The 11117-nt window shown below is 47.5% G+C and overlaps 1 pseudogene; it reads left to right on the forward strand.

Moving 5' to 3' along the window:
- The first annotated feature begins 6832 nt into the window (after positions 1–6832).
- LOC131896283 (apolipoprotein L3-like) lies at positions 6833–10880 on the forward strand (annotated as a pseudogene).
- Positions 10881–11117: the final 237 nt, after the last annotated feature.

Here is an 11117-nt window from a genome sequence, read left to right on the forward strand (position 1 = left end):
CTCTTTTTAGTTGTACATCTATATAATATCCAAATGGCAGAGTCAATACCAGTCTGTCTTGAAGTCTCCTCTGACAATAAAATTAATACAAAACTCTTCAATTTTGCCTCAGGCAGATTCATAGGACAGTGGCAGAAAGCAGACAGATTCTTTGTCAAAATATCACAAAAATGGCTTCCAGCCTGGTTGCTAAAATTATTCCCCTCTGAAACATCTTGAGCTGGACCTCCATGGACCACATGTTCTCAGCACTGTTGTCTAGAAATGTCCTACTAGGAAGGCCCCTTAACCCCCACTTACTATGTTCAACCACTCTCCTAGTCCTGAGCCCCAGTGTCTTCCACATTCATCAAAAAACATAATGGTCAGGCCTGTCACAGCAATAGTCCACTCCCTAGTGACAACTGCAACTTATAGAAGAAAGTGTTTAATCTGGGCTTACAGTTTCAGAGGATGAGATCATGACCATCATGGCAGCAGGCAGGAATGGACTGGAGCAGTAGCTAAAAGCTCCCATTTGATCCACAAGCATGAGGGGGATGAGGAAGGGAGGGAGAGGGAAGGGAGGAAGGGAAAGTGTAAGGATTATGTTCTTAATTAAGTCACTAGCCCTCTCTTTCCGCACTCTCTCCTTCCCTATTGTCCCCCCTCCATGTGGTCTCTCTCTCTCTCTCTCTCTCTCTCTCTCTCTCTCTCTCTCTCTCCCTCCCTCCCTCCCATCAGGAAACACAGATACTTACATTATGATCCATAACAGTAGCAAAAGTACAGTTAGGAAGTAGCAATGAAAATAATTTTATGGTTGGGGGGTCACCTCAACATGAGGAACTATATTAAAGGGTCACAACATTAAGAAGATTGAGAACCACTGAGAGAGAGAGAGAGAGAGAGAGAGAGAGAGAGAGAGAGAGAGAGAGAGAGAGAAGACATTATACATATGATGTCTATTCTTTTTGTTATCAGTACCACACTCTTATGGATTAGGGATATATATTTTTGACATTACCTCACTTTCTTAAAGACATATCTCTAAAATCATTTGCTGCCATAAGGGTATCTTTCCCTTGCCGCCACCACCACACCCCAGACTAAGGAAGCAATACCAGTTATCCCAATCACATCTCTCAGGGCTGGCTCTCTGATTCCCCTGTCTACAGGGTCAACTCTACTGTGCTGCCCAGCCAAGGTGCAGAGCTCATTCTTGAAAGTGCTGCAACTGGTGAGGGGTTGGATAGCTCCCCCACCTACTGCAGGTAGCCAAGGGTGAGGAGAGAAGGGCAATTTTCTCTTAGGCATGCCACCACGTGGCAGAGAAGAGGGGTGCAACCTGCTCTTCCACCTATTCTTATGCCCTCAGGGCCACCTCACCCATGACCCTGCAAACAGAGTCAGTTCTATTGTGCTGCCCAGATAAGGTGTAGGACCCTTTCTCCTGAGTGTTTCAGCCAGTAAGAGGCAGGACCAGTTTTTCCTAGTGTTGCAGCCAGTGAAAGGCGGGGACAACTTTATACAGCCCTATCCTCTGGAGCTTCAGTGGAATCAGTAGCCATGGACATCAACACAGACCATGGCTGTAACAGGGCCATGAACCCTTCTCAGAGAAGCTGAATGGGTATGGCCATCGAGCCCCAAGGACATATGTATGGGATGATGCCCACTGTAATGCAAAGGTCATTTGGTCCCTGTGATCCAGCTTTGTGTAAATTTCTTTCTGCCTGGAGCAAAGCAGGACTGCTCCACAGCCATCAAGCTATGTCAGTTTATAGACAGGAGGAGCCAGAGTGGACTTTGACCCCAAGTACTCTAGGCACCAAAAGAGGAACAGAGGAGTCTGCCTTGGAGGATGTTGGGGGCTTCTGAGAGGAAGCAATGTATGATGGTTCCAGATACAGAACAGGGGCTAGAAGCAGAAGCCATGTAAGCAGATTTCCAGGTGCCACTGTTGAATACAATAGCACCCCTGTCTGCATCAATAGACCCCAGGATAAAGGGCCATATCAAGGTAGAGGAGAGAGAAATGTTCTGCTGGACTGCATGGACAGAGCAGGGTTATTTACGGGGCGATCTACGGAGGTTCCCACCATCTGTCATGGCAGTTGTTTCTTCAAGTTCACAGAGAAGTCGCATTCAAGATATCATTGAGAAAGACTTGGAATGTAAAGCTAAGGTTGTTCCTCTCTGTGGGTCATCCATGAGGGTAGGACTGTGGGTGTTTCCCTACAGGTGGCCATACGATTGTGTGGATTGGACCTTGCTCAGGAAAGTGGGACTTTCACTTTCGGTTGCTGGGTATAACCAGCTGGCAGCTGCTTCTTATTGGGACATTGATGTGCAGCTAGTGAGCTAATGCACACGGGAAGCTTCCAGATCAGCCAGAAGAAGATTTTTAGGTAAGTTGGGGACCTCTTAAGCTCCCCTGCCTGCTCCTTCCCCCAGCCACTCTTGAAGAGAAAGATGGTCAAGGTCAGACATCAGCCCAGGACACAGAATAGGCTTCCAGCTATGCCAGCTCTGATTGTCCCTCTCTCCCTCTCTGCCATAAGCACCAGAAAGGGTGGAAACTCTTAGAAGACATCACCAAGGTTCTCAGGGCTCTGCTGAAGTGCCAGTCTGCCTGAGACTTTGTTAGCAGGCTCCCAGAGGAAGGTGGCTGTTGTGGGTCCCCACTCCTTTGGAAATGGAGGGAATAAAGGGTGTAGGGGAAGGTGGGCAGGCAACCCAGAGCTCCCTGGCTCACGTGTCCTATGCACTCTGAAGTTGGCACTGAGTAGCTATTCCTGCCAAGATCAGATGGGACAAATGTTGACTGACTTGGGAGACTCAAGGTGTCCAAGAGTGATTAACGCTGTCTAGAGGGCCATCCTGCAAGGCAGCTCAGGGTTTTGAAAGAAATCCACGGCATCAGCGAAGCTAAGAGTTTTCTATCTGAGGGGTTGTAGGGAAGGAAAAACTCATACTCTCTTGATGGTTCTTTTCTTTAATCTCTTATGATGTTCTCTCTCATTGCTCCTTTGTTCCCTTTCCCTCCGCTGCTTAAATACTCTAACAGAATCTCTCAGGCAATACGAAGGCCATAAAAAGGTACTTTCCTTTTCTCAAGTAAAGGATTATAGATAGAAACAAGTCCCAGGCTGGTGGTGGTGTCACACACCTTTATCCCAACACTCAGGAGGCAGAGCCAGGTGGATCTCTGTGAGTTCGAGGCCAGCCTGGTCTACAGAGTGAGATCCAGGACAGGCACCAAAACTACACAGAGAAACTCTGTCTCGAAAAATGAAAACAAAACAAAACAAAACAATGTTCCAGGCAGGGGAAAGGCAGTTCAAACTAACTGACAACTATGTAATAATTTTGAATTAACACTCTATAATTAGAAGTCATAAATTCTGATTTCATCTACATTACAAAATTGCCTGATGATTGACAGGCTAAGGGTGTCAGGCTTCTCTAGTTCAGGGCCAGGTTACTGTATATCTTTTAATATCAGCTCAGCTGACATTTCCCACAAGACATGACCATAACACCTAAAACTTAGTGTATTTTCTGCCCTGTGTTTAACTTCTGATTATCCAAGAACACCTGCAGTCCTCATTTGGGGCTACAGAGTCAAATTATTTTCTGTAGCCTTAACTAGTCAGAATTTATTTTCACAAATTGAGGTCAGGAATGGGTGCAAGAATTTAATCATTTTCCAGATAGAAATAACTGGGCTGTTTTTGTATTTACAACCTAGCTGTGTGTTCTTGCTTGTCTCGGACAGTTTACCTTAAAAACTATTAGCAAGGCATCTGGTCTAGTGAAAGGAATTTTAGCCAGCCTGGCTCCTACTCTAATATTTTCCTAAATCATAAATCTGAGCTGTGATCTAAAGCAGCTCCAAAGTGTGACTCAGAGGCCTCGTGTGGAGCAATAGGCCTTAGCTATGAAACATATCCTAGTTATTTATTTTTATACCTCAAAACTCTGTATCATTTAGACAATACAGCTTAAGGAGGAAATCATCTTTCTGACAATCCACAGAATATAAATGCCCAGTAGATCAGGGTGTTTTCCTGAGATAAACACACTACAATACAGGTAATGGGGGACTCCCCGCACACATATACATCCTATCAAATACCAGAGGGAAGCATGTAAAGGTACAGCAGAAACAAAAGACATTCTGGAGTCTGTATTCTCACAAGCCTTGTTTAAATGAGACATTACCATCAGAGAGTTTTTCTTCTGGTGGACTGACACCTGAGCTTCAATTGTCACCTGCTGTTGCTCTGATACAGCCATGGCCACTGGCAAGTTATGCCACACACTGTGTCTCTGAGCATGTGGCTGTGTGAGGCCCTGGGGAAATCTAGGTCTTGCTGAGGATTCTGTGAAGCAGACTGAGCAGGTGGGTGGCAGGACTGCCTCCTCTGGCCCTCCGCAGCCTCTGCCCAGCCTGTGAGGGGTGGAGAAGGAAGACAGACTGTCCTTGTTTGGGTGGGTGGGGTACCATGTGGGGCAGGGCAGGACAGGCTGCACAACCACATATTCAGCTCTGTGAACCCTGTAATTGCAAGGTCAAAGACCAGACCACAGGTGTGGTTAGAGGACATTATCTCTGTGTCTGTAAAAGCAGAAAGTCCTAGAAACTTTAAGACTATTATCTTTTTTAATGCACACTATTTCCTTGAATAAAGCTGTGTCCTCAGAAACTAATGACTTGGTGTCCAAAGAATGTCTCCAGAGGCCAGACAGTGGCAGGCTGGGCACATGGAATGAGGCAGTCCTAGCTGGTCCTGGCACCACATAGGACTGGGTGGCATTTCCTGTGAGGAAGAGACTTAGCATAGTCCTGGAGTCCTGTCAGCTGCTTGTGGAGGCTGAGAAAGGAAGGAATGAAGGGAGGGACTGCAGTAGGAAGAAGGCTCTCTGTCCAGGGTGACTGGCCTTGAACTTGACACTGGCAGCTAATTAAAGATTCTCAGGTTCATACTGTCCTGAGCCCTGTCTCCTTGCCCTAGGAAGATTTACCACACCCACAGGGAAGTGTGACTTGCTGAGAGTCTCTATTCTACCCCACTTTGAGAGCTTGGCACTGGTAGGGAGGGAAGATGCCCAGCCTGGGCTTCCAGCTGGCCGTCAGAAGGCAAGGGCTAGGGCCAGCTACACGTCCTGCTAGCTCACATCCACAGGAAGCCAATGCTAACAGGCTCCGTGTGTGGCAGGTTAGTAGAGGGCTTAAGGCAAGCATGAGGGACAGCTGCACTTTCTCTCCTCTTTCCTTGAATTCTTTTGTGGTACTGGGTGTCAGCCCCAGGACCTTTGCACTGGACAAGGGCTTTACCACTGGGCTCTGCCACCAGCTCAGAGCCACACAGAAACAGGAAACTCAGAGTGTAGAGATTTCACACAAGTATAAGATGACCCCAAATGCCAGTCTTTCTGTCTAGCAGCCTCTGGGGTCCTGTAGCCTATGAAACAGAGCACAGGAAAGGGACACCAGCTCTCTTGTCATCTGGTCCCTTTAGCAAGAACCTGTACCATAACCTCCTTGTGTCTGGATAGTCACAACTGGGTCACTCAGTCATTGTGGTACCGACCTCAAGTCTGGACCTCATGTCTGGAGGAAACAGGGTCCAGAAGGAAGGGTAAACTCGGGGAGCATGGCTTCTACACTGAGTGGCCAGGTACCTCACAGTCACTGTCCTACTGGGGTAAATTAAGACCTGCAGCCAAACCTGGATTGGCCTGGGAATGGCCAGGGCAGCTGTGGGTAAGGTAACAAAAGGAAGCTTTGGGTGTCCTGGCAGGGTGCCTGGCCACTGCCTGGCCTCACTCCTTACTCCCCACATGACAGAAGCAGCAGGTTCTGAGTAGTTTGTGCTCTCCTGCCCAAAGGCGAAGGGACACTCCTGTCATCAGTGAGCCTGTGGTGGTTATTCTAGGTGATGGCAAAGGCTAACCTTGGAGATCCAAGGCTGGACCAGGGCGGTAGGAAGAACCCACCATAGGATCAGGGCTTTAATGGGAAGCTTGAAGGAGTGTCTAGGTGTGTGCTGTACAAAGTGAGGGCCAGCTGTGTCCATTGCATCTGTGAAAGTCCTGTCTGTAGACAAAACGCAGGAGGTAAAGCTGTACTCAGCAAAGAACAGCACTCATTCTTTCTCTCTAAGGTAAGGTGCCTCAGTCCATTTGAGACTAGAGGAGCTTACTGTGCAGACAGGACATACAGAGATAGATGTTTATGCAGTGCAGAGTAGGAGGTTGGGAAGGTCAGAGGATGGCCCAGGCACCAGCTTTTGTTTCTGACAGGATCTTCTTGATGCACCGTAATAAGGTGTCTTCACGCATCAGGACAGTACAAGTGTTCAGATTCAGGGTTTCGTCCTCTCTTCACAGAGTCAGGAGCCCTAGCATGGCAGCCCAGACCCATGCACCGTATTCCTTTAGATAATGTTGACTATCATCATTGCTACACACAGTTCCCACCCCCGGTGCCAGAATATTTTTCCTCATCTCTCCAGAGCAGATAACTCCCTACTCATGGCTGTCTCCAGGTGATCATCTGTTCCATGGACCTACCAGGACAGGAGGGCTCTGCTCTGGCTAGTGTGAGGGAAGAGTGAGGGGAGGCCTGGGACTGACCCTTACTTAGGAGAGCCAGGAACAGTCACTCTTTGACCTTAGTTGTTCTGCTACCCAGAGAGAACCATGGAACACCAGCCTCCGTTGGGGCTGTCCCCACTCCATCTTAAAGTTGGGTTTTCTCTTCCTTTTAGCCAGGATTCACAGATAGCTGTGAGAAGGACCTGAGAGAGACCTCACACCTGGCACCAGGGACCCTGCAGCCCTCATGGCCTCCAGAGGTATGAACTTCTCTTCTGTGTTTCCTGAGTGTGGTCTAGAATCTTGGACCTCCACACTGAGAGCTTGTTGAGATCAGGATAGAAAAAGAGCCCCAAAAATGCAGTAATGGGAGTCTCCCCTACCTGTGTATAAGGAGTTCTCTTCTTGGTTCTGTCTTGGGGTGCATGCTCAGGGATGCCTTCCTCCCCTCTTTGCCTCTCAGAGAGGTTAGGACAGCCTGAAAAGTGGAGCACAGCAGGTCATGTGACTTAGTGACAACCCCCAAAGTCTGAGGACAATCCAAACTCCCCACCACATAGGAAAACTCTTGTCTGGTGTCTTGTTCACACCAGGTTTCACACGCTTGGCTGCTCCTGTGAATAAGCCCTTCATCTCCTATAAAATCTCACCACAGTGAGTGTATGAGCAAGGGTTCCTGCTGCTGTAATCAAACACTGTGACCAAAGCAACTTCAGAGGAAGGGCTTTCTTTCACTTCCATTTCATCCACTTCATAGTTCATCAACAAAGGCTTTCATGTCAGGAACCCAAGGAGGTAAGGACCCTGTGGCAGGAGGTGATGCAGAAGCCGTAGAGAAACGGTGCTCACTGGCTCTTTTTAGTTGTACATCTATATAATATCCAAATGGCAGAGTCAATACCAGTCTGTCTTGAAGTCTCCTCTGACAATAAAATTAATACAAAACTCTTCAATTTTGCCTCAGGCAGATTCATAGGACAGTGGCAGAAAGCAGACAGATTCTTTGTCAAAATATCACAAAAAATGGCTTCCAGCCTGGTTGCTAAAATTATTCCCCCTCTGAAACATCTTGAGCTAGACCTTCATGGACCACATGTTCTCAGCACTGTTGTCTAGAAATGTCCTCCTAGGAAGGCCCCTTAATCCCACTTATTATGTTCAACCACTCTCCTAGTCCTGAGCCCCAAAGTCTTCCACGTTCATCAAAAACATCATGGTCAGGCCTGTCACAGCAATAGACCACTCCTAGTGACAACTGCTGTTTTAGTTCCTTTTCCATTGCTGTGCTAAGACACCAAGACTAAAGCGACTTATAGAAGAAAGTGTTTAATCTGGGCTTACAGTTTCAGAGGATGAGATCATGACCATCATGGCAGCAGGCAGGAACGGACTGGCAGTAGCTGAGAGCTCCCATTTGATCCACAAGCATGAGAGGGATGAGTAAGGGAGGGAGAGGGGGAGGAAGGGATGGAGAGAGAGAGAGAGAGAGAGAGAGAGAGAGAGAGAGAGAGAGAGAGAGAGAGAGAGAACTAACTGGGAATGGTATGGCCTCTTTAACAACTCACAGTCCATCCCAGTGATATGCCTCCTCCAACAAGGCCACAGTTCCCAAAAGATCCACCAAGGGGGACCACACATTCCAATATATCAGCCTATGGGGACCATTCTCAATCAAAGCACCACAGCTAGCCTTACTCTTCCTACAAGCAAATAGTTCTGACATTGCAAATTCTGTTTTCTTTGACCTGCTGCCTTTATCCAACAAACTAATGTCACAACCCTGTGAGGAGGAATTGAAAGTTCCATTCACTGGCTCTGGTGCCGGTGTTGACATGTAAGAGCCTTAAGGCAGATGGAAGTCACTTTGCAAAGTTGTCACTTTCTGAGGCTAAAAGAGATACCCTTCAACTGTTCAGAGCAGAAGACATTTCCTTTCATTGTACAGCACCATGACAACCTCCCTGGTGTATGAGTCTTCCAGCTGCCATACCCTGATCCCTCAGACTGAGGGCTTGAACCAAGGACCTCTGTTTTTCTCACTTCTGAAAGTCAAAGTCCACAGTGAAGGAATGGCAGGTTGATTGTGGTGAGGACACTCTTCCTGGTCTGTAGCACAGCCTGCTAACTGAGAGTCTGCGCACAGCCTCTCCTGTGTGCATGGAGACAGAGAGGCGGGAAGGAACCAAGTGGAGGAAGGACACACAGACACAGAGATCAGTGATGACAGGTAAGTTGATAGATCAGCAGTCCTCAATCTGTGGGTTTCAACCACTTTGGAGGTTGAACAACCATTTCACAGGAGTCAGATAAGTCCATCAGAAACACAGATACTTACATTATGATCCATAACAGTAGCAAAAGTACAGTTAGGAAGTAGCAATGAAAATAATTTTATGGTTGGGGTCACCACAACATGAGGAACTGTATTAAAGGGTCACAACATTAGAAGGTTGAGAACCACTGAGATAGATAGATAGATAGATAGATAGATAGACAGACACACACAGACAGACAGACAGATACATACATACATACATACATGCATACATACATACATACATACATAGACAGACAGACAGACAGACAGACAGACAGACAGACAGACAGATAGATAGATAGATAGATAGATAGATAGACAGATAGATAGATATGACATTATATATATAGTGTCTATTCTTTTTGTTTCAGCACCACACTCTCATGGATAGGGGTGTATATTTATGACATCACCTAATCCTTACTACCTCACTTTCTTAAAAACACATCTCTAAGACTGGTTGCTGCCATAAAGCCTTTTATACATGAATTGAAGGTCACAACTCATTCGCTAGCACTGCTGACTCCATCAGGTACCCAGTGGCAGATGCTGAATACCTTGGATGTTAAATACCGTACACTCTTTGCAATTTAAACTCTTCCATGCTGTCCCTCAGACCTCATTCCATTTCTTTCCTAGTGTTGAGGAGGAGACACTTCATCCAAGAAGTCACTGAGTATCTGCAGGACTCAGCAAGCAGAAGAGACCTGCAGCTCCTGTTGGCCAAAGACGAAGCCTGGAAGGTGTTGGTGGCAGAGGCTGAATTGTCCAGGTCATCTCCATGGGACCCCCAGAATGTTCCCAGTTTTGCTCTAATCCTGCATCCCTATGCTCATCTACAGAGTTCCCACTGGGCAAATATTTGGAAGTGGAGGCTTCTTTGTCATGGGCATGTCACTAATGTGTGTCTTCACATGACTTCACACACTGACACCTATGGACTAAGAACCATGGAGTGTCTGTGATCATCAATGTTCCTTGTGGAATGCAGAGTCCTGCATGTAGTGAAATACCTTCCCATTGGTTCTATAGCACAAGTCTGTGATGTGAAGGAGATAGATTGTGGGGGCCCATCCTACAGTCAAACAAGCCTTCTTCCTGATATGCTGACCTCTTCTGTTACAGGGATGAGGAAGCTGCACTGTGTAAGGCTCTGAAGCTGCTCCTAGAGCTCCAGCCCTGGAGGACAAAGAGCGGTTTCAACGAGAGCTGCAGGACAGGAAGAGGTTTCTGGAAGCTTTTCCCGAGTTGAAAAGAAAGCTGGAGGGAAACATCAGGAAGCTTCGAGCTCTGGCTGACCATCTTGACCAGGTGCACAGGGGCTGTACCATCTCCAACGTGGTGACCAACTCCACCAGCACTGCCTCTGGAGTCCTGGGCATCCTGGGTATAGCTCTGGCTCCTGTGACAGCAGGGGGCAGTCTGCTGCTCTCAGCCACTGGGTTGGGGCTGGGGGTGGTGGCTACTGTGACTGGTGCTGCCACTGTAGTTGTGGAAGAAACAAGCAAGTGGTCAGATGAGGCTGAGCCAAGCGCCTGATGTCAGACACCATGGATATTATGAAGACGCTTCTTGTCCCTGGGAAAGATTGCATTCAAACTTTCTAAAGCTCCTATGGTCTCTGCAAAAAATTGAAAACCTTGGACAAAACATCCGTGCCATTAGAGCAGCCAGAGCCACCTTCACTTAGTGGCAGATGCCAAGCTCCTCTTGACGACTGGAGGAATCCCTGCCCAACGAGCTAGTCAGCTGCAGAACGTCTTTGAAGGCACTGCTCTGGCAATGACTCAAAAAGCCAGAATCAGAGGGGCCGCTGTTGCGGGTGCCTTCCTTGCACTGGATGTGTATTTCCTTGTAAGGGACTCAATTGCATTTATACGATGGAGCAAAATCAGAGTCGGCCCAAGAACTCCGGGCCCTGGCTCAGGAGCTGGAGGAGAAGTTGTCGGAGATTGCCCAGATCCACAAGACCCTCTAGGTGCTTGTGACAGCCTCCTCCAGCTACACTGAGGTCGGTGGAGATGATCCGGACAGATTAGAGGCACCAAGATGTCTTGTTAGAGGAGAAATGAGGTAGTTAGTTTTAACTGTCATCTTGACACCATCTAGAATCATGTCAGAAGAGAGTTTCAGTGAGGGATTGTCTAGCTTGAGCTGTCCCGTGGGCAATGCTTGGGAGAGATTTTTCTGTATGACTCTAAATGAGGTGGGTAAA

This window comes from Peromyscus eremicus, chromosome 20 (genome assembly GCF_949786415.1).
Source record: "Peromyscus eremicus chromosome 20, PerEre_H2_v1, whole genome shotgun sequence".
Classification (NCBI taxonomy): domain Eukaryota; kingdom Metazoa; phylum Chordata; class Mammalia; order Rodentia; family Cricetidae; genus Peromyscus; species Peromyscus eremicus.